We start from the raw sequence: 24,936 nt of genomic DNA, 5'->3' as shown, positions 1-24,936 counted from the left end.
CAAATATAAAAATAAAGAAAATTTACATAACAACAATACAGAGGCATCATATTTCATTTATAGTGAAAGTGGTTTGGATTGAGCAAAAAATTAGTAAAGGTGAATCAAAAATAGCCAGAGATCTTTGCTTGTAAAGCAGTGCCTTCTGTTTTGTTCTTTACCACAGCTTTCCTTCTCCATGAAAGAAGGTGTTACACAGATTTTCACAATATTATGGATCAGATCTCTTTCATCTTTTCTTCACAGTCTGAGGGTTGCTAGTTTATTGGTTTTTTTCCCCCACCACAGCTTATGGGTATCATTGAGCACTGCAAGGCATTTTGGGGAACATTCTTTTCTGTGGGATTATGTTCCAGCTCTGCCATAATTTATGTGCTTGAGTAGACCCCACTGAATTTCTTACAGGTTTTCAGAAAGAAAGAGGACTTGTATGGATGTAATTTGGAGGCATCTGAAGATAGTTTTATACCACATGAATGCAAGAGTCAGCCCAAAGAGATCCAAACGTAGTGTCTGGGCCTATTGTTAGTTGGCAAGTGCTTTTAGAGTATGTAATGTGTCTCTGTCATTTGTCTACCATACACTTTGCCTCCATATGTTTATCACTGTTGCTATTGCTGATTCAGTATTTCAATAATAGAATCATTTGGAACTGTTCTTTAGACTAGGGTTTGCATCAGACTTTTTCGGTCTTTGTATAATCAAACTAATGTCATTACTGATCCTAGCAGCATCTTTGAGTCAGAGCTGGCATTATATCTAGAAATTGTGCCTATACTTTTAAATAAAAGAGGCCTAAGGACTGACCTGGAGACAGTGACCTTGATCGAGTCACATCAGCACTGATTAGGGAACAGCCTCCCTTCCCTGGAAACAGCCCAAAATAGAACCAGAAATGCAAATAGACACAGAGAAGTTTTATCCCTTCATCATGCAGAAGGAAATTTATTGCTATTCCCATTTCTGAACCTGTTCAGATTTATAAACTTTTCATTATTGATTATTCTAAAGGCTGGATACATGCATATATTCAGTAAATAGGTGAAAACAATAATTTTTCAAATTGTATATGCTTCCCAAGGTTCATTTATAGCAAGGGAATAGACACCAGATAACCAGAAAATACATCTCAGAGCATGCCCTTCCTGGGACAACACGAGGGATTTGCCATTGTACAGTTTATGGATGCTGCTGGAGGTTGTGAACTCTGTCCGTATGTTTGTCAGACTGCAAGCTCCGTTTTGTTTTTAAGGCTGGCATGCACCTTCCTGTGGCCTCACGCCTTTCCTGCTGGATTAAAATTCATGCAGGGTGCGTGATGGTCAATGACTAAGTACTGTCCCATTGAGTGCTGTGGTTCCAGACACTCAGTTAATGCTGCTGAGAGGACCAGGTTGTTGAGGACATGGGCACCTTGGCCACAAACTAGTCTGAGAGGAGGCTGCATTTACCTTCTGAGAGCTGGATGGGAGCTGAAAAGTTAGAGAATGAAAGTGATCCTCTCAATGTCTTTGGAGCTCAGGAAATGGCAGATCCAGCACCTTGCACTTTTCCATGCTCCTTTGGAGATGCTCTAAAAAGGACAAGGTGGTTATTCAGAATTAAACTTCTTCTCCCCTCAAAATGAAAATAATGACCAAAATACCAGCCAATTCAGAGCTGAAAAGGAAGTTTTAACTTTAACAGGCTTTGAACCAGTCTCTGAAAGAATGAAGTACAAGAAATTATGACTTAAACGATTTCAGGTTTTAAAACATCCGCAGCAGCGAAAGCTTCTGAGTCATCAGGGCTTCTACAGAAGGTCTAAAGAAATACATGCAATGCATCTTTACCAGAAATAACAAGCAAAGAGAATGACAAATTGGATCTGGATTAAGAGAAAAAAAAAAAACACGAAGCACTGCTTTTACTTTCTGGCCATTATATTCAAATAACAAAGAAAATAATTTGCAGTTTTCTGCTGTAGAACACTTTACAGAATTCATGTGCCTGTATTGAATCTGTGTCAAGGCTATAAAGTGTCCAGCAAAACCACGTATCTAATATACTACAGATGTCTTACCCAGATGTTCTGAGGAAAGAATTGATCATTCTTTTTGTTTCCTCTCTTACTACAGCAACCAGACAATACCTAGGGTTTACCCCATGGGTGCCAGTACTGAAGACTCAGTCAGCATGACACCTGGAAGTTGTTCTGCTGGACAAGTAGAAGAGCTTAGTCCACAATAATCTTGTGTGGGTGTGGTTGGAGAGGGAAGTAAGCGTGGGAAGCTTCTTTAGCATTCATGCATCAGTGCAAGAGCTAATCCAAATGCAGAAATAGTACTCTGCTCTTGGAGAACTAAGCTTGCACCTGGAATATAGTTTTGCTTACAAGTGTTTTATGTCTGCCTGGAGAACCTGTCAGCCACTGACCACTTTGGGCCAAGTTCCAACTGCAGGAAATAATCCTGAGGAGAAGAGTAGGAAGCATTTTTGAACACTTTCTCTTCTCAACTTGACCTGCAGGTAGAAAGGCAGTCTCTGTTTTGACATGTCTTGCTCTGCCATCTTCAACCACCAAAGAAAGCACTTAAGAGGGCAAATGATGCAGTCTGGAGCTAACTCGTGAAATAGCACATGTAATTAAGATTATTATAAGTGTCAGTAGAAACTGTCTGAATCATCACCTCCTTACGTGTGAGAATCTAATACTGCATGTCAGCCTAAATCTAAACATCTGCAGCAAGCAACTGTATTTCTCAGATTATGATAATTCTGTTTCAAAATGGGAGGCGAAACAGAGGGGAGAAAGTTTGCAGATTTTCAGTCAGGAAAGAGAAGGAATCTCCAGCTTCTGTGAGCACAGTCACAAACTGACTGATTTACTTACTTACTGATGACATAAGTCATGTGTCATTTATAATGTGCTGCCACAATCCAGCTGGACACGGTTGGCTGGCAGCAAATTATCCTGAACCTTGCAGAGGTAAGTAGGCTCCAGCATATTTTAAAGATGTCAGACATTTTGTCTCTCTGGCCAAGCCTTCTCAGTCATTCATAAAGTTACATCGAAAGGTCAATCTATACTTAGATATACAATATGATTTAACCAGATTACATTATTTCCATTTGCTTAAAAAAAAAAAAAAGCAAAATGCATAAGCTTGTAAAATATCTTTTGGGAGGGGACTTCACTGTCTCCTGGGATGCGATTGCTAGTTTTACTTTCTTCTGGATACGTTAAAAAAAGTTAATGAAACAGGATTTTCAGTAAGAGCTTCTGTTGAAATCTAGAGATTCTGAGCAAATATGAAAAAAAATACATTTTTTAATGCAATAAACCTTCAGGAAAAAAGTCTTTTTCAAAATGGAGTTGTCAGGGAAAATGTGATACTATTCAAAATAAAAACTACAGTTTCAAACACTAAAAGAAAAAGGGGAGAGGAGTCAGCTACCTGTAACTCTTCTGTTACATAAAATTAAATGAGAAATTACTTGGTAAAGCATACTGAGGTTAGTGTTCACATTTTAAATACTTTATTGGAGACTGCAAATAGTTGGCCTTGCAATGAGGAACAGGCTTAGGGAAAAATATTTTTTTCTTTTTCTGTTTAAAATTTTTTGGAAATGATGTGTAGTTTAATTGTTGCTTTAAATTGTTTATTTAGGTATATTGAAAGAGGTTTTAAGCACCTTCTAATTATTTTGAGAATGTTCACAAACACACAATGGTCTTCAGATTTTGTCTCAGATTAATGCAAATATTTGATGTACAAAATCGGAATTGTTTGACATTCTTAAGAAAAATCAAATTTTTGTCTTCTCATGTTCATATTGGAAATTAGATGATAAATATTTTGCTTCTTCACTCCAGTAGTAGAACAAATGTAGCAAAATGAATTAACATATCTGAGTGAGTCTTCTCCTTTCAAATATTAGGGGACTTTTCCAAATTCTCAAATCTTCTTTGTAATATTCAGTAGATCTCTCAGTTAAGGTTTAGTTCTAGATGATGCTGTGTTTTTGCTCATAGAATACACAGAACAGCTTGTCACTCTCACTGAGTAATGGCACTGTTAGGGAGTATGGTATTCAGAAAAAATGTAAAATTTAGGAATTTTCAGAAGTTAAGTTTAAGATCAGTGAAGAAAATTAATGGAAATGTAGAGTGGAAGATTATAAGAAAATTGAATGTAAATAGCACTGCATTTTTTGAACCTGGACATATTTGTGAAAATGGGAGGATTCCATTCTCCTGAGCCAAGGCCAGGATTGTGCTGCTGTATTTCTTTAAAGAACTTCTTATCTGGTGAACAAAGTTGTTGCCATTAATGACAAGCTATTCAATACCATTCACCACAAGAAGGGATTTTAAAACCAGGTCCTAAGCATTTCCATGATCAATTAATGGATTTTTTTCAGGCCACAGACCTCCAGCTTGAGGTTGAAGATGGCAGCTCCACCACGATGAGGGACCATCCTCAGGAGCCCTGGAGATCGGCCTTTTCCCCCATGACTGATGCCTGCCTGGCCAGCAGAGATTCATCAGGTGCTTTGTCAGGATGGCAAGCACAGTAGTGACTGAATGTTAAATCCTAGCTACGTTTTGTGGGTGCTGCCAATAAATAGTGGATTTACAATATGAAGTTATGTATATGCTGCTTGCAGCCTTTTTGAACCCTGCTAAAGATGTCTGAACAAGCTGACCCAAAAGAGGAGCTGTAAAAGAGAGTATGCAGGGAAGTATCTTCTTTTTACTTAAAAATATGCTCATTGCACCAGACTATATAGTGTTCGTTTATGCTAAAACAAATAAGATCATATCCATAAATCAGTGAAAAGAATTAAAAGAATAATTAATATTCCCTCTTTTGTACCTATTCTGCGCTTCCTTTATAATTTGTAGCAGATGGAAGCCAAATGTTTTCAAAGAATCAGAACCAATTTTATAAAAAGATGGCTCATCTTTTCAAAATAACTTCTCCTTAGACTGCCAGTTGTACTTAGGATTTTAATCTATAAAAACGTTACTGTTGGAATATGATAACATTTGGAGCTACTAAGCTCCAAGTGAATTCACATTCTTGAACCTTCCTCCATATTCCGTATCTGAAGATTCTTCCTTTTCACACCACTATCTCATTGTTTTACATGCCTTTGGAAAAATCTAGAAACCTTTGTGCCACAGCAATATTCTCATTCTCTGCTAACAAGCTGTTGTGGTTCTATTTGTGGTAGATTTTCTTGATTTAGAACAAAATCTGTTTTTTAAATTTATTTTATCGCATGGGCATATATAGTACATTATGAGTAATCCTACCACAAATCAGTAGAGATGTCTGTCTTTTTTCTTCCTTAAGAATTAAAGAATTTCTAAGTCAATATTTAAAGAAATGGAAGTGAAGATATGGAAAGAAAATAAACAGAACTGAGTAAAGTAGAACAGAAAATGATGTTGACGAAATATGCTTTCTCTTAAGTGACAATTCCAAATATGCATTTAAGAGTAAAAATAAACAGATGATGGTGGTGGGACAGAAGCCTGTAGCAGAAAGTAAGCTATAGTGTGTGTCCAAAACACATAAATAAACAAGACTGAGAATGAAAAGTCTTATTCAGAAATGCACAGAAACAATTTCTTAGGTACATCCTTAGGTTGCTTAACCAAGGATTTGAAGCATCTAATATCAAAAGTACAAAATACAGATGAATTGTATTTAATTGAAAAATGCAATTCAACGTTTCAAGTGGCAAGATTATCTTAGAATTTCTAACTGTGATCTATCCTGATCTTTCCTCAAGTAAATATCTAGAAAAACTTCTGAAGAAAACAGAGAAGAATAAGTATATTCACAAAGTGAATTTCTGGGATAACTCATCTGGCAAGTAGACTACCACTACAGAGGAACCATTCTTTCTTGGAAAGCATCTAATACATTACTATTGCTGGGAGGAGACCTGGTATGTCAGTGCTGTTGTAACAGAGACAGATTCTACTTCTTAAAGATAAGTGGAGAAAGTCACACAAGTAGATTGAATGTCTCTATAGACAGAAGACTTTTGTTTGAGAAGTTTTTATACATGTAAACTCCAAAAGAAAAGTTCACAAACTAGCCTGTTATGATGATTTCATAATGGGAGTTTTTCTAATTGAGTACACAGTTTTTGAATGGTTGCCATAATGAAGGAGTGGTTTATAGCAAGTGGTTTTGAAACAAACAAATGCTTTCTCTTTTTTTGGTAACAGGGAAGAATGGCTAGTGTTAATGCAATTCCATGTCGAAAGTACAAAAAAAGTGTCCAAAGTTAGGAAGTAGGTGATGCTACTGTTAAGTTGTGAAGGAGGGCACATCATGTGTACTTTGCACTTCACATTTTATGATGGCAGAAGTAAAATGCATAATATAAAATTGCAGTAGCTGAACTATATGATAATTATGATAATTGGGGACATTTCTCTCCAGGGAGTGAGCTCTAATAGTTAAGAAGTGACTTGATGTTAAAATAAAAATCTCACTATGCAATGATTAATTAAATAAAAGGTAACCAGGAGGTTTATTGAATAGTAGCAAGGGGCATGATTTGTACTTTCTATGGGCCACAGTATGTATTTATTAAAAACCATCTCTCTGTTTATTGGAAGTTAAGACTGCAGTAGGACATACCCTTTCATCTGAAAATTACGACTGTGGAAATGAACAGCTAAGTGGGAAGATGTATAACCCTTTTCATTTTCATATTGCCTATAACAGCAGCAATCCCGTGCTCCATGGTGCTTCCATTTGCATTTCTGATAGCCTCGGAAAGCAATAATTGCCTCACTTGCATCAACAAATGTAACTCAGGCTAACAGCAGCACCCATGGACAAGGTATTGCTCTCCGGAGGCATGTCAGAGAGTGCCCTGGAGTTCTGAGGGTGGATGAAGTGGTCTGATTCATCATCCACTCTCTCAGTGTCTCCAGACACAGATGAGAATGTCTCACATCTGGTCCTGAATTTGTGGAGAGGCCAAGTATGTCTTCAGTTGGCAGACACTTAGACTATGGTTGGTGGTAAGCAAAGCATCCTGGAGCCCTGTTCTGGCACTGAGGCCAACTGTCACAGAGTGACTTTCAACGACACTAATAAAGCTCTTACTCTTCAGCAAAGAGCATCCACATCCACACTGCCTGCTGGAAGTGCTGCCAGGGCTGTACTAATTCTTGAACTATGTTTGGCAAAGTCCTATATGGCACAGACCAAAGCTGTGCCTGGTACTATTCCAACTATTCTGAACTATTCTAACTGTAATTTTAAAGTAAAACTGGTGGACTTCCCCTGCCCAGGAACTTTCCCTGACACTATTAACTTATTAGTATATGACTCTAGAGACTGGCTCAGTAAGAGAGTACCAAGAATCGCATAGGCGTAGGCCAAGGAGTCTGATTTCTATGCCCCAGCTTCAGGATATATAGGAGAAAACCTCTACTGATTTTAAGATTCCCTTTTGTGATGACACTGAGGTCCCTGTGTACAGGTATGGCCTCTGCTGGGAGATTTTCTCCTCTTGCTGCAGGCTGGGTAGCCTGGGGTTAGGAGGGGATGACTGTCTCACTCAAAGTGCTGACATGGTTAATGCTAGATAAGATAACATTTTTCCTGATCTCTGAGGAGCTCAGTGGGACCATACAATTCCTGAGCTCATCCTATTCAGATGAGATCCAAGTTAATTTCTCAGGATACATCTGAGAGACACTTTGGCTCTTGGGCTCAATCCTTTTATCAGTATACTGTAAGCAGAGTACTATAGACTTAAAATTAGGGCAATTAAGCTGTTTCTCCTCAGGAACCTATGTTTTTTGATCTGTACTGAGCTACCTTAGGTAGCAGGTCAGAGTGTTTTCCTCATGACCTTTGGACTGAGAATACTGCTATAGTTTTTAGGTTCTGGATGTATTAGGTGATGTTTAGAGTTAAAATGTGTCTTTTTCAGAGCCTTGTTGTCAGACCTAGTAGAACAACTAGCTTTTGAAATCTCTAAGGACAGGTTCAAACAAAAATAGCCTGGATAAAACAATTGCTACAGGGAATGGTTTCCAAATTTGGGGTGACTCCTCTGAAATTCACCCCCTGCAAGACTCCTCCTTTTTAAAGCAGATACATCTAGCACAAGTCCCTCTGCCTATTTTGGTTGATGCAGTGTGACACAGGGCAAGCAGTTTAAGAACTGAGGCAGTTGATCTGATGTGCACAGACTGACACTGAAAAAGAAGACCCAAGTGTTTTTATTCTGCAATCATGTTCTTAATTGACTCATCAAAGTTATTTTTGTTGTATTAAGTTAGAGGAATATGATGATGACATAGTGATGAAGCCCATTTCTCCTAAGCAGCCTACCTGTGATATTTGTTTGTTGTCTTTGTAAGTACATTCTATTAATGGCATATATTTTTACTATGTCGATGATACAATGTTAGAAGCTGCTTTCCACACAGTTTATTCTGAGATTGTACACCATAACCTTGCTTACTTTGATATGAATACTACTTGATCTTACAGTGGCAGAGAGATAGTTATCTCAACAGGATAGTAAAAGAGCTGATTACTTCCTAAAGCACCTCTTTAAATCAGGAATCCTCACAATAAAATGCCTTTTATGAATCCTTTTAATATTAGAGCATTCAACAGTTAATCACCTTCAAAAAGAGTAGGTACTGTGGTAAACGGGGGAAATATCCTTCCTCTTTCCACTGGTACTTCATCCTTATTTGAGATTTAAATGCAGCTTTGGTTTAGTATTTTTAAATGCCTTCATTTAATAAGTAATTCAAAAAGGGTTTTTTTGGCAAAGTTGAGTAGAAAATAAGAATGCTGAAAGCCTCCTCTCAGTCTAGACTGCTATTTTTTGTGTATGGAGGCAAAACGTTTGATGTCATTCCTGAATAATGTTCAGCAATGTTTTATCCATCAGAGTTATCCAAATACAAGCAAAGGGCAATTCCATATTTCAGTGACCTGACTAGTCCCTTTGTTGGATGGCCAGTTCCACTTAGCTGCAGATGGCCATATGATATAAAAGTATAAGACATTGCAAAAAGAGGTGATGTAAGCTCTGGAATCTGTTTTTGCAGTCTGTGCTCATATTTGCTACTACACACATGATCTTGTTCTCACTAGAAAAGTTCCAAAAGTTTACATCAGTTAATTTTATTTGATCTATGTAAACTAGAAAAAAATCTCTGAAGCTGACACTTTGAATCCAGTTCAAACTTGTTTAGCTTAACTTTTCTTAATTAGAGACCTAAGTGAAAACAAAGCAAGAGTAAAATCACTTCCTCTGCACCACTGATGGATGTGTCTTACATGCATTATCCGTGCTTGAATTACTCTGTTTGTATAAGCTCTGCTTCCATGAAAGCAACCACACCGTGAAATAACACTAGAGTTTGTTTTGTCCACGCTATGTTTGTATGTAATGCTAACAGTTGTGGATGGGCATCCTATGGATTTCTTTACTGGAGCAAGCTGCAAAACAAAACAAAACAAAACATTCCCAGTTAATTGTTTATAAGAAAAGGCTGACCTCTTTAGATGAGCAGAAGGCACTGAAGGACTGTATACCCTTGAAGTTTTCCCATGGAGCAAACATATGTCCCTGCTACAGGGAGATCAATTATTAGACTGCTTCCATTAGTGGGCCAGCTAGTTAGCACCACAGGATTCACCACGATAGAGTTAGGATCCTATGTATGAGTTAAACTTGGACAACATTTAAGCTAAAGTTACCTTTGCAGAGATGCTCTTGCGTTTGGGATTTGCACTGCTGCACAATAAGGCACAGATCTAGTCTAGCAAGATCCCTTATATTGCTCAGATCTGCTTAGTGACAATAATATGTCAGATTCGGGATGAGCTCGCCTGGGTGGCTGTGTCTGCGTGTGCTTTTGAGGGCGGGTGCCTGCTCAGAGTGATAGTCTGCGTATTTTCCTGAGCCTTGTTCTGTGATATGTCCCATTCTACCTATGCTCTGACATGCGTATAAAACTTAGTCATTACACTAAAGATGTATCTTCTTTGCTCCAAAGTTAAAAAATAAGAAAAAGGTAACAGTTTTCAGGACAGGTTAGTGAGACTGGCGGTTCACTGTTGAGGGAAATTGAAAATACTAACCAGACTTTGCAAATAAGAAAAATCTATGTTTGGGAGTCTAAATACATATTTGCTCACTTAAATGAATGGCCTGAGTTTTGGAGGTGCTGAGTTGATCCAAACTCTAAATGTTTTTCATCCTCAAAAATCTGTCCAATTGCTTTCATGTCTCTCTGTGGAATGTAGTCACCCAAGTTTGACAGTTTTGGCTCTAAGGTTTAACTTGACTGAAAACAAACTGGCTTCAAAACTGTAGGGGAGGTTAGCAGCAGCTGCTCAAACCTATGTATCCAAGAAAGTAAATCTTAAAATGTCAAATGGATTTCTTCTCATGAATTCAACCGGCAATAAACAGGAACAGAGACATACTAGGAAAGGTAAAAGGAGATCTCAGTCTTCTGTTTCTTGCTTAGATGATGCTTCTGAGCAACCCTGCCGAGGGTCAGGGGCCCAGGTGGACTGCTGTACAGGAACCTGAGGCTTGTAATTTTCATAACAACATCTATGGTTTAGAGACTGCTCTCTTCAGTTCTCAGTGGAGGAACTCTGAGCTGGCACAATGATAAACTCTGTATCATCCCTCTTCAAAATAAATGAAAAATCTTGCAGGAAACAAGAGCTGCCCAGGCTGTGGCAGACTTCTAGGAAACTACTGTAAGATGTTTGCAATGCATTGTGCATCTGAGGATAAAATGAAATTCAAGGTAGATAGATAAAGGTAGTAAGGAAGGTTTTCAGTTGAATTTAGTACTGCTGAAACTCAAAAGCTGAGACCAGAATTAGTGAACCCTTTGGATTTAAGTATTTGAAATTCTAGTATAAAATTATCTTTCAGTAATGGAAAAAATAGAAATTAATATTGAAATGATTCTGCATTCAGGAAGTGCAAATCTGTCTTCAAGTTCATTTAGCAAAGTGACATTTAAATTACTATGAAGAATTGTGTGCGCTATATGTTATTTGTAATTTCATAAAATGTTGGGATGAGATTGTCCTGGGATCAGCATGTGATTAAACTGATTATATACCTTATATACATGGTATGCTTCTTATTCAGTCACAATCAAAATACAATCTACTTTTATTAATATAATAATTTAGATGTCATAACTGAAATCTCAGTTAAATATTTTTTAATTTCTATTCACAGTCTTTTATTCTCTATTAACACACTCATTCCTCTCACCTAAAAAAAGATTCTACTTTTCCCATCACCACGATAGCTGACATCTGCTAGAATGACCCCTTGCCCCTAGCAGCAAAGCACTGCTATGTAGAAATGGACGACAGACAGATGCTCTTCTCCTCGTTCTAAAGAACTTTAAAAATATGGATGGGTGCAGAAGAGGGCACCAAATACTAACTGTCAAAGCAGACACTGTTTTTCTTTCCCTTACACCCATGCTGAGTATTTTTCTTTTGCTCACTCCCAACCCCCACATATGCATATGTGTCGTAAGACTCAAAATAAGTCTTACTATTTTATTTCGAGTCCAGGAACACGTGCATCCAGTTTCCTTCAGGCCTGTTGATCTTCCTTTTCTGCTGTGAAAACAAGGGTGTGAGTATCAGAAAACCAAAGAATATGCTACTGTAACCCACACTGGCACTCTGTGTCTCTCCTGACTGCCATCTTTAAGCTCAGGCAGCAGAGGTTAAAGTCACTAAGCTTAGAAGCCCACATTTCAGTTCCTGCTACACTTGCTGTGCCACCCTGGGTGTTATACAAGGAGGACTTTTAATGTAATGTGAAGACTGCATAGTTAAAATTACCTCAGGATATTCCAAAATTAAGATTTCTGGTGTGATATGTTAATGGGACTATATTGCACAGCTACCACTTTCTGCATTTTTATTGCTTTTATAGTTAAGGTTATTATCTGTCATACATGCATTCTGACCCAGTTCTTCAAAGTCAATTGAAGTAAAAAAAGTCAAGGTTTCATCACTGCAGTCTAGGGGTAATTGAAGAATTACATGCTGATGATAAGGTGCAGGGGCAGGGCAGAAGGCAGAAATGATGACTTTACCTAGCTAGGATCCCTGTTGTCCCAGTACCATGGAATCAAACTCCATCATTGTTCCCTTTTCCTGACCCTGTAGATGTAGTTTTTACCTTTTCTCCTACGTTGTGGCTGGATATCTGTACTCTGCTCCATACATAACTTCCATGGAAAACAGGAATCCCAACTTAGGATCCCTTTGGACTTGAGCAAGTGTAGTTTTCTTCAGGATTAGTAGAGCACTGAACTATGGGAACTGACTGCCCAATTTGTGATGTATGAGACCAAAGCTCTTGAGCATGTACAGAAGAATGCTTTGTTTTGATGTCTAGGAAACTTTGTGGCTGAAAGCAAAGGCAATGGTAGATGTCAGACATATGAAAGGCAGTTATGCTGTGCTTGTTCAGAGACTTGAGAAACAAGCTGATGTTGGTGTCAATTGAAAAAATTATGAATCAGCGAATGAAAAAATAAATGTTACTATAGGAATATGGATAACTTTCCTGACAGTAGAATATTCTGGACATAAATGTGTTGAACAATTTAATTTTATCTATTTGTCTTTCAGTCTATCTGCTAATAATAATATATGAGCTGACAGAGACATGGAAAAATTTATTCACACTTTTCCGTACATGGGGAAGAAATCTGTACAATACCCTTTCATCAGAACTGCATGTAGTTATCACTATGCACACTCATAACTCAAGCTTTGCAAAAGCTTGGGAAACAACATGAGTGCTAGTAGCTCAAAGTCAGGGTGTCTAAAAATCTAGAAAAGTTACATAACATAAGACTTCTCTGTAGACTGACAGTGGTGCTCACACCACTGATGCTAAAAACCTCAATAAGGAGTAGCTGTCCGTGTGTGTTAATTCCAGGTACTCCTCTATCAAGTCACTGAGGGATTTCTTATGGTCTGTTGCAGATTTGAGAAAGGAAAGGAATCTTGGATAATAGCTGTACAACCATCACAGTCAAATCATGGAAAGCTGAGTGCCACTGAAATATATTTTGACTTCTACTGAAAAAATAATTCTTTTAAACTGCAGCTTAACTTTGTCTTTTTGCTTCTCGCTTCTGGTTTCCATCTTGGTTCCTGATATAAACTACTGGTTTCCAGTTTCCTGGATCTTCACTGCCTATTCCTACTTGACCTATTAGCACTGCCATTATTTTGATTCTTGCATCCAACTGTCCCTTGAAACCACAGTTTCAACCTGCTTATTATACTTCCAAATAAGCACTTTCCCCCCTTCACTGAAGCTTTCTCTCAGGAAGAACTCCCAGCAGATATCTGTAAACTTGCCTCATTTTCTGCTTTGAAAGCATCATGATGCCTGCAACACACATAGCAACAATCAGGCTGCTGGCCATGACGCTGAACAATGTCAGCTCACTCTTTGTGTTTCCATCTCAACGTCTGTGTTCCCACTGCTATCTCTAGTTTCATGCTTAGACTGTCTTGTCCTTCAAGCAAGAGGACCTTTTGTGATTTGCTGGTGTGGTGCCTTTTCTTGCAGAATAAAGTGGGCTCCAGATAAGAGTGTAAGTCAACACACTGGAGCTGATTGTCTTAGCAATCACTGTACTCCCCTGTGCAGGAAGATTCCTGCCTGTCAATTCCTATACTGGATCTCCAGGATACTGGTGGAGGAGAAGAGGGATGGTTCAGGTGGCCCTTCTGACCCAAAATGCCATACAAAGAATTCTCCGGAGCAGATGGAAGTCAGGTCAGGTCCAATTTTCTCACTGTTATAATGGCCCTATGGTCTGGAAGAAGAGTTAAAGCTGCCTTCCACAGCTTTTCTTTGGAAGCCGCTGCCTGGCGATCTGCCCCATCTGCTTCATCCAGGCAGTGAATCAAGCCTGTTGTACTTAAACCATTGACCCCTACTATGAGAAATACCAGAGAAGAATAGACTTTAACTAAATCTTTCAGTAGCACCCTCTCCCCTTATTTTTCTCCCTCCCTCCCATTGTTTTGAAGCCAAGTCACTTTTTGTTTGCTGGAGGAAGATTAAACAAAGGAAGCCACCAGCAGCGCTGGGTTTTTTTGACACACGTGTTGTCTGTATCCCTCGGGCAGCCTTCCAGCAGGTATACCCGTACAGCTGCAGAGCCATTCACAGCCGAGCCATAAAACTGCTGGCAGGTCTCACCATCTGTGAGAAAGACTGTGTGAGAACTTCCCTCTATTACTGTGTGGCTTTCAAGACAAATGTCACTGCTGACCCCATTAAGATAGCCAACATTCGAGAAACAGCATAATGTATTGCAAGGCTGTTCTCTTTTCTGTCCTGGTAGAGTGAGTCATGAAGTTTTGTAGATGTTCTCACATGGAAAAATACTTGAATGCTTATGACATTTTAACATCGCCAAACACTGAATAATTGTGAGACTCTTCCCATTGAGTGTCTGACAATATAGCAAAGATTAGGATGGGAAATTGCAGAATTTTTAAGCTATGCTGCTACCATTACAGGAAGGGAGAGGGAAGAAAAGCAAAGCTGACCCAAGAATCTTCTTTGGTAGCCTGGCACAGTCTCTGGAGAAAAAGAACAGTGTCCTCTGTATGTAGTCCATCACCCACAGATTTTGATCTTGCTGTTCACAAAATAAAAATGCTTTCTTCCTCAAAACCTTTACTAACAACTCTCCTGTCCAACAGTGTATGAATTTCATTTCTAGCTGATTCTGAAAGATATTGAAATAAAAGTCATTTGAAATGATACCTGATTGTTAGAAGCAAGTACCTGTAGCTAAGCCTGGGGCCTCCCTACAAATTATTGTTTCAGGTACCTCAATCATATAGAGCAAAGAGGTATATTTCTTCTCTGGCTGATCAGTATTCAGGTTACACAGCTAGCCAAACATTGTTGCCCAAAAAGTACATTTAAGTATGAAAACCCAAATCATTTTATACAATGAGACAAGTTGGAGAGGAAAAGAATCTTAACCAGTATAAGTTTCATCTGTGGCCATAATCAATGTGGACGAAGGGGAAATAACTACTAGGCTCCTAGTTCAAAGGTCACAAAAATCAGTGAGACACCTTCTATTGCCTTCGGTGGATCTTGGATCATATTCCAAAAGATGACCTCTGACTTGACAAGGATAGTTACTAGCCTTTTGTTCAGTTTAGTGATGCTTAATGAACATGACTAAGGCATGTTTGAGCAGTCCTAGGATGGTGTGAGCAGTAGCATGATTTAAAGAGGTAAAAGTTATCTGGCATTTTTTAAACAATAGCTCACACCCTTCAAACTTTTTAATCCAGATGCAGCTAGCTATTACGGTTGTGTTAGCCATCTGGTACTATAGTCTTTGGCTGAAAACAGAAGCAATACGTATCACCACTGTGTTTTGTTTCCAGGAAAAAGGAACGCTGTTTTTATGATCATCCATTCATTTGGTATCAAGCACATTTCACACATGAGTTAACTGGAGACCTGCAGTTGATGTATTCTGTGGTAAGAAGGGCTTTGTATGGCTGATGGTAGAAGCAGAGGGAAAGGTTGCACTTTCAGAGTAACTGAATATAATATCATTGGGTTTCTTAGCTTTCCCTTTATAAAAAGATTCTTTTTATAGTGGCACATTGTCTCAAATAACAAAAGGGTTTGCACTTTCTGGTTCTGCAGTTCAAAGCAGATAACATCTTCAGCTATATTTTGCTTAGCATAAATTGTAATTGCTTTCCACTAACCTTCCCAGCAAACTACAAGTAACATGATTTTATATACTTACTCACTTGAAAGCATTTTATTTTGTTCAAATAACAGATACCTGCAAAAAAATTACCAGCAATAGAAAGCAGAAAGGAAACTGTGAAGGCAAGGGATATGGTGGCTGCTTAAAAACATTATTCTTGAGGCACAGCAGCACCAAATTACATCACCCAAGGGAACTTCCTGGCTTCTCATTGCAGGGGGGTGGGATTAGATGACCTTTAAAGGTCCTTTGCAACCCAAACCATTCTATTATTCTGTGATTCTGTGTAAGGAGACACAAAATCTTTTTGAGAATAAAAGGAATAATGCTACCACCATGTAATAGGGGACACCAAGGTCTCCTGTATCTTCTATGTCCTGGCAATAGGGATAGGGTTGGATCAGGTCTGTTAACTCAGGTTTCTCTACGTCTCCTGGAAAAAAAATTGAGCACCCAAAAGAATGGAAGAAGATAACAAATCCTGGGTTCACAGTTTGTGTCTTTGTTTAACCAATGCACAGAGTTAGTAAGAAATACAGCCCAACAAACATGCTCATCTATTGCCTGCCTGGCAGCAGTTGCAATCAGCTTTTTGAAGGATACAGTCCAACCTCCTGACAGGTTGCCATTAAAAATGCCCCCACTCCCTACTTCAATAAACAAACCAGTATTTCTGCCAGGTTGGTGTATGGATCCCTTCTCTGCTCTCAGTTACACCCAAGCAGACCTGCACTGCTCTCAACAGAGAGGCTCACTGTACTCCCAATAAGCTGACTAGCATGGAGGTTTTCTCTGTGCCATGCTTCTTTATCTGCATAAGAAATTATCTGCATAAGAAATTTTGCACACTCAAGGGTGTGACAAGATACCTGTCAGCACTTACTGCCTGACAATCCAGGGCTATTGATGACCAGGAGATGCCTAGGAGGGCCATGTGGCCTTTTCCTGAGCTGTCACTCATAAGGATGATCCTGCATCCCACAGTGTTCAAACACCCATCTTTACCTTATGCGCGTTATCCTGCTATTGCATATCTTAGGTACCTGTCATCTCAGTGTCTAAATCCCAAAAGAACAACTTAAGCAACTGAGGGGAAGCTGGAACTGGGGGCAGATTTCAGTGAAAGCTACTCATCTAACCTGCTGAGGTGTCTGACACACTTCCACTGAGGTATATATATCTAAGTACTTGAATAGCTTAAAGGATCCAGGCTTAAGTGCTGATATGGCTATTGAAAATGGCTCTTACGTCATTTGTGCTATATTGAAAAAAATTAAGTTTTAAATACAGGGAAGCTTCAGAAAGACTGCAAATATGTATATATAGCTGTGCAGTCTTCTCTGAGCAACAGCAAGTTATACCAATTAGTATAACCACTCACATGTCTGCAAGAATGAACAGATCAATAGGCCAAATAATCTAGATTCCTAAAAACCCACTGGAAAAATATTTTAAGGTATACGAGCTAATATTATAACAATGGGAGTTTACTCTTGGGGTTAGAAGAGTCCATCACATTGCAGGCAGATTAGCAGGCAGCTGGATTGACCCTGTCCGTTAAGATCTAATAGGACATTCTGTTTCTTAATAGGTCAAGCTTTATAAATCTGGTCTTCAAAATGATCTTGGAAAGTGTTTTGCATGGGCAAGCTCTGTTAGGGCTGAAACACAGGGCTCTGCCTGTCTTTGGAAACAGTGAGCTGCAGCATGGAGGAGGGTAAGCTCTGCTGTTTGCCATTTGCCTACTGCCCCCTCACAGTCCAGCTGACTGTCACTCAGGCAAGCTCTGCAGCCTGTCTGAACATCCCCAGGAATATGGCTTTCCATATGATCTGAAGTGCCATGCGGCAGCCATGCCTGCAATCCTGCAGTTGGCACAGCAGGCAAGGCTGATCTTGAGGGCAGACCTTGGCAGGCAGGAGAGACATCCCCTCGAGGGAACCTCCATGTGTTTCATTGAGAAGGGAACTGGCAAGTACGCCTTTTACACAGTCTTGCTATTGCCATCTACAGTTGGTGAGCAGAGGGTCAGGCTGCCTGCCTGTGGTGTACCTGAGTTGTAAAACATCAGATCTTCTTTGTTATTTTTCTGTCTGTGTCTATATTTGTGCTGCATGAATCCACTGTTCCTGCTTGAAGAAGAACCCTTGCTAGCAGCATCAGGATTGAAAGGAGTCCCCAGCTCTGCCCTCCAGCAGAGCTGGAAACCTCCTCCTGCAGCTGCCTCTGTTTTGCACTTAAGTGAAGCAACAGCTAAATTTTGTGCCTCATCCTCTGAGTCCCTGGCAGTTTTTCTAGCTCTGGAAACAGCATCACTGATAATCAAAACAAGAAGAAAGGGGGGAAGAAAAGAAAAAGTGAGTGACATGAGCAATGTCCGAAGCAAATAAGGAAAGTAATGGCATAAGTGGAGGCAGCAGGTGAGCTCCTCTGCCCTGCTCTACTCAGGGGCACATCCATCCTTCCACTGCCATAGATTGGCATGGCAATGTGATGGGGAGACAGCCACATCTTGAGGCTAATATACATCCTCCATCCTTCCCATCACAGCTGCATCTGGCCCTGCGGTGGGTTATCCTCTCTCTCCAAATGTTCAAGTCATTATCAGTTTGACAAATCCAATATATATAGAAAGATCTCCAGGCAAAATCTGTATTTCCAGAAAACGAGATTCCTATACCATCTGCAGCTAATTGTTTCATACCATATTCATCTCAGTCCTGCTGAGCCCACTCTAGGCCTGCTGAGCCCATCACTTACCCTGGTTTTACACTGGAGGAGCTCCACTGTCTTCAGTATATTAACGTGATTAACACTTTTGTGTGCAAGACCAAAATCCAGGGATGAAGGAGCATCCACCACTGCCATAGATCAACCTCATCATCACCTTAACACTGATAGGGATGTGCTTTGGTGGCAGGCAATGAGTCAGGTTTTCAGGGGAGAGAGATGAGAGGCAGCCAGCCAAAATTCAGGTTCTGGTGAGGAGGGGAAAGAGGGGTCATGGCCTCTGAAATCAGATTCAAACCACAGGGCAGGGAGATGCCCACTGCAAAGGGTTGCAGCCATGGCCCTGTACTCCTCTCTCATCTAGGGTGATTGGCAGCATTTCCCCTCATTCAAAATTAGAGAAAATAACAGAGCTCAGCAGTAATCTTGATTCTAGAGCCTTGTTGAAACTCTAGACACACATATCTGACAGATACAACAGAGATTAATGAGCCATGACCAGAAGTTTGATTTTTCTGTCAAGTGCTCCCATCCGTTTTTAATAAACAGGGGAACAACATAAACTCCAGTGCCTGCTCTCTGCTGTTTAAACTGGGCAGGTTGCTTTTGGTACCATGTGTGTCTGTGCTGAGTTATGACTCAAAACCACTGAAAAATGCTGGGGTTTTATTGGGTATTTTTTTTCCCCTGTTGGCTCTTCTGTGGCTACTTTTGTGATGAGCTTTACTCCTTCCATATTGTTTCTTTTCTCCTCGGCAGGGACTGTCTGGTATTTTACCACTGGAAACTGTCAAATGTAATATCATGTTTACAGCTAAATGAGTTCAATTTAGTGTCATTGGTGTATTATCTGAAGCACACAAGTGCCAAAAAAGCCCACTGCTTTGTTTTAAACAGTGCTCTGCTTTATTTTTTATGGGGTTTTGGAACATGGTTTCCTCATCCTTTCCAAGTACAACAGGCTGAGCCAGCTAGAGTGGAGTCCGAGGAACATGTCATAGTCTCTTCATGCTTCTGGATACTTACATTATGATCAGGCATTGCTCTCATAAAATAGTAATCAGTACATAGACATCTGAATTTGCAGGAATCCCTGGTAAAGCAGTCCCTAAGGATTATATGCCACAGAAATGTGTTCGAGAATTCCTCTATTTTTATTTCTCACAAACCATGATAGAAGCCACAAACAAAACAAAAGACTGTCAGAGGATGGTTTATACCCTGAGGTATTTATGGGAGGAGAAAAAGAGTGAGAGAACGCTGCCATAAATCTAACTCACCACAGAATGTCACTCTTGCTCCACGCAAATAAAACTGAAAGGAAATTTACCTGGTAGTATAAAACCTGAGTCTTAAGGAAGGCAGCTCAGGGAGCAGACAGATAAAGTATGGCTATGCAGACATGAACGAATGGGTATGCACACCCACTCCCACAGGCAACTGAATGACATGCCTGAATAAAATACCTTTGCAAACTGCTGGATCTCTGATCTGGGTCTGCACTCAGAGTTGAATCCTGCAGATGACTCTTTTCCCAAAGGGTCTTCCCAACAGATCTGGGTTGGAGGCCTTAGAGAAAGAAAACCCCTGGATCTTAAAAACCCTCCCCAGACCAAGACAGACACGCGCAGAAGGCCCTAGCACTTCAGTCTTCCTGCTGAAAATACCTGATTTTCAGTAGGATTCTGGCTGTAAGTGAGGTCCTTTCTGAGATGTGGGATCAGAATCACAGAGAAACAACTAGGCTATATTATTTCAAACAAAAGCTGTTCTTGAATAGAAAGCAGTCTCAGTTTCAAAACATGAAATAAAAGCTGCCCTGAAATTGAAATTGTCCTTGACTTGATGCTACTTTCAACTGAAATTGCCACTAAATTTAACAGACCAATGCTTAGCATTTAATTGCCCCTGAAAAGAAGTCACTGTTAGGAAGGCACAGTATCAAAAAACAAATCTTTTGGTTTTCAGTGAGGGCTTCATTTTGGGTAGCAGGTACCTGCTCCTCCAAGATGTGACGTTGACCAGACTAGGACGCAGAAGTCACCCACCCCTCTGTGCAAGAAAGGACTCCACTGAGGTGCCACCTCTATGTAGGGGTGGAAGGCACCAGCTGCAAGGCCCCTCTGCATTTCTCCTTAGGGAAGAAAGCTTTCCTTGGGGTCCAGAATGAGATGGGAGAAGCAGAGTAGGGATTATTTCGTGGTCCCCCAGGGATGAAGGACTGAGATATCCCTCCTGCCTTCCAGTTTGGTGAAACTTCTCTAGAGGAGATACTAAAGCTTATGTGATCTGTCTGTGGTCTGCTGAAAATACATTTTTATAGATCTGCAGAGGTGAAAGAAAATGGTTTTCTGCACTTATCATTTTTTACATGACTGCAAGAACTCAGATTGTCTCCAAAAGTGCAAATCTTGAAAAAAAAATTAATATAAATAATAAAATACAAAATTAGATCAGATCAGAAAGAATTTATTTCTGAAATATTGGTCTTTGATAAGCCTTAAAGTGTTTTGACTTAAGTACTTTTTCCTGGTGTTTTTTGTGTAATCCTACTTATTTTTTAAATCAGAAGCTTACTTTCTGTCTAAAAATTACATCTTTTTTTTTGAAAGTATAGAAAGAGGGTATTCTGATAATTTTCAAAAACGTTTTCCAATTGTATTTTAATATGGCATTTTCATTTTTAAAAATCCCATCTCCTGCCTAAGGCTTTGATTTTGACAAATTCACATTTTCCAGTGAAAAACATTTCCCAGAACACTTCCCAGTTTTCTCTAATATTTACATCTGTTCTTCTCTTAGAACGTGTCACAGCTGTAGATCAGCAGGAATCACACAGAACACGGTTGATTTATGGTCAAAGTAATATTTTTAAATCAACTTGTATTTAAGAGTAGTGAATAGCACATGTCCATATACCAGCAATGTATCATAAGGACTTTGTTCTGCTTTTATATTTTTTACATTTCTTTTGCATAATTATACATGATTCATGTGTGATTGTAATTTTTACAATTATTTTACATAATTACATGTTATTAGAGCTGAAATTTGGGCAGAGTTAAAGACTGCAAGCCAGATCCTCAATTTTTCAGACACCCACCCTGATGGCATCATCTGTTTCCCGAGATAGGCGAATTGGACCGAAAGGGACTACTGCCCTCCAAAATTAGGACTACCCCATAGTGAAACATGGCTGCAAGATGGCAAGGAAAAGGAAATTGTTTGTCGCTGATGCTTTTATCCTTAGCTGCAGCTTTGGCCTTGTATCACGTGATCCCAGTTAGACACAGCACTCACAGGGAGTTGAACAAAATTCATGGGAAGCTGCACACTGCTTTCCTACATCTGTCCCTGCTCTGCCTTCCCCTCCGGCCCCCAAACCACAGGCACTTGGATGCAAGGCAAACCTGCTGAGGGGCTTCCGTTTAGTCACAGAATATTGATTCCTCTGGCAGAAAAATCACATTTTCGATGTGCTTGGTAAATAAGGGGAGGAAGGGTCCCACATGCAGCAAAACATGGGGCATTTTCTTCACTTTCACCGGGCGCGAAGGCATGTTCTTCATAAGAGTGGTTGCTTGGGGGGACACACTACCCTTTGTGAAGGTGAATATTAATCACAGGTTTAGCTCCTGGGCTTTGCCAGCACCCTATTTTTGGCTGGCTTTCTGCTTCTCAGAGCTCGGGAAGGCCTCTGTTGGCTGAAGGACATGGGGTGGGTACATGCCTTGCTTCCTTGGCTGGATTATCCCTCATCCTCTCTGCATTTTAAGAGATTTGGTGGGCCTGTTAACAGCTTCTACCTGTTTTAAGACCTGTGACAGGAGGCTGAATGGCTCACTTCATGCAGCCCCACTTGCCCGCTGTTCCTGCCAGTGGTGTTGACATGATTTATGTAAATCATAAAATGTGGCGGGGTGACCTCACGAGTGTCCAGCTCTCCTCACGCACGTCTCCGGGCAGAAGGGCTAGTATTTATAAACAGTGGTATATTCACGTCTCAGTAACCTGCTTTATTTACACTGCTTGAACAGGGCCACTACTGCACAAATAAAATATTATTCCCCACCATGTGCGTTTCGTTTTTCTGTCGGCTCTGTGTTTTCTTTCATGCGTTGCCCTTCGCTGTTGGTGAAGTTGTTGGCAGCTCTCCCCAGCAAGGGGCTGGGGAGAAAGGAAGGGGGAGAGTGAGGATTTCTGCCATTTCCAGAGCAGTGTAGTGACAAACGACTGCAGGACCCCAGGCCATCAGACTAGCAAAGCCTGCATTGGGGCTGCAAGCTGTGCCCTGGTTTCTGCAGGTTGTAGGAGAGCAAGCCAGTCCCCCGCATTAACAACCGGCCGAGCTGCTGCGACACAGCCCTTTGTCACAGCTGAACTCATTGCCTTTGCTTTTGGTGCCCCAGCCCATCACATGCTTCACTTGCTGTGCCACTGCTGGTGGGATGCTGGCTCCTGGGAAATCCTGGTCTTGGCTGTGCTTTGATGAGGGTGGGTGAGAGTTAGTCAAGCTATAATCAAGCTTCTTAGGCATCTGGATATGGCTGAACCAGTTGGAATTTTCTAGCAAAGTCATCTTTTCACAGTCATTTTTAAGGAGATCTTTTTACTACAGCCTCCAAAGAGCTCATTTCTGGCTCATGAATTAAGAGAAAAGTGTCTTCTCTCCCAAAATAACCACAGTAATGAACTCAACAATAAAAACTGCTTATCACCCTTATGGTTTGGGGATGCTTTTTTTTTCATTTTTACTTTTTTCCACTAATTAAAAAAAGGGAAGGAAGGTTTCATGCTTTTTAAAATATCTTGTTTAAAGTTGTGTCTGGTTCATTATCTCACCAGCTTCTGCTGTTTCAAAAATGTGTTTTTTCTTTTAATTTTCTCAATGAGATGTTTATGATAAATATTAACTTATGAACAAGTCAAGAAAATCAATAGCTGAAACTCTATCAACCTCGAAAGACTGTGTGTATTTCAAAATGATCTCCAAGGCCTGAAGCTCCACAGGAGACAGAGCTCTATTGCCTTTACTGATGGAAAGGGGAAAGTATCTCATAAAAAAGCTTCATTTCTGTAAACTACATACACATGACTCTTCTAACAGCACTTGAACAAAATCTAAATCATGGGACCACAACTGCTCACTGGATTCTGGATTCAGGTGCATATTCTGGCAACATCTGTCTGTGTGCAGGGATGGGACCTGTCTTTAAAATGGATCCTCCTTCTCCTGTTCTGTACTGTGGTTCTCACAGGAAGAAAATACCTGTGTCTGGACAGGGAGGGGACAGTAAACACTCTGAAACATAATGGAGATAGGCAGGGAATACCTCTCCCATGTTTGTTTGAAACCAGAGCAGGCACAGAGCTAAGGAAGGATCAGGATTTGGGCAGTCATTTATTTGCTGGGTACTCCGGGAAAGTTTAGCTGCCAGCCTGGGGTCGTGGTCTGTATGATGGGGGAGCAGCTCCGCTGGGGCCAGCAGGCACATCTGGAAGCAGACATTTGGCTTGCGGCTGCAGCCCATGTGTCAGGTTTGGTGTGTGTCTGGAACAGTGTGCTGCAAGGACCATCACCTCCAGGACTGGGGCGTAGAGAGTGGGAAGAGCCAGATGGCTGAAAAACTTGTTAAGGGAAAGTACTTTTCTCTTTATATTCTTGCATATCCTTTTACCTGGATATGTTCGTATCCTTTTACCTGTCCCAAGTTCACAGCTGCGTTTGCTTTCCTCTCATAAAGATTTCCTTTGTTGTTGTTATTCCCAGAATGTGATTGAGGAATTTCTGTTTGTTAAAGGCATGCAGCAAGGCTGTGGTAAGGTGCCCTAGTTTACTGGTTGAGATCACAAAGCAGTTTAGTTATCTGTCAAAATGCACTTGTTGAAACCTGGGCCCTTTAGCTTTTCCCCATCTTTCAGAAGACTTTTAAGGGTTTTATTCTGGCCATCCTCCCTCACAGCAAACACCACCTTTTTTCCCTATCAGCAGTGGTATTGCCTATACACAGCCTGCATAAATAGAGGTAGCAGAATCTGGCTTACGGAAATTTTCAATATTCTTCAAGTATATAATAAATTATTTCAGAAATCTAAATGATGCTGAAATGAAAAATTGCTCTGTTGAACCAAAGGGATATTTGGCTGGGGAACCCCCACATTTAGTGTTTGATATTTTGAAAAATGTCAATATTCTCTTCAGCTTCTAGTTGAGGAACTGAGACCACATTGTAATTCTTACAAGATGGATTTCCTGCTCTCACTCAAGGGGTTTTCCCCATAAAGTATGGTAGGAAGTGTGTTGAGCCTCATTAACTCTCATCTTGTTGCTGAAACAGTGCTGGAAACTGTCAGAGGCGTGTATTAGGCAAAGCTGC

The 24,936-nt window shown here is 40.2% G+C and overlaps 1 long non-coding RNA gene across 2 annotated transcripts; it reads left to right on the top strand.

The window, feature by feature from the left end:
• Positions 1–44: 44 nt before the first annotated feature.
• On the top strand, positions 45–11,144 carry LOC135410066 (uncharacterized). Of its 2 annotated transcripts, XR_010428507.1 has the most exons (3): positions 101–2,968; positions 4,405–4,531; positions 4,651–11,144. It is a non-coding gene; the product is annotated as an uncharacterized LOC135410066 (long non-coding RNA). The 2 variants fall into 2 exon arrangements; XR_010428506.1 differs by having other exon boundaries at positions 45–2,968; positions 4,405–11,144.
• Positions 11,145–24,936: the final 13,792 nt, after the last annotated feature.

This window comes from Pseudopipra pipra, chromosome 2, assembly GCF_036250125.1.
Source record: "Pseudopipra pipra isolate bDixPip1 chromosome 2, bDixPip1.hap1, whole genome shotgun sequence".
In the NCBI taxonomy this organism is placed as follows: Eukaryota; Metazoa; Chordata; class Aves; order Passeriformes; family Pipridae; genus Pseudopipra; species Pseudopipra pipra.
Note: the sequence above shows the minus strand (reverse complement) of the source record. Positions and strands in the feature narration are given on the sequence as shown.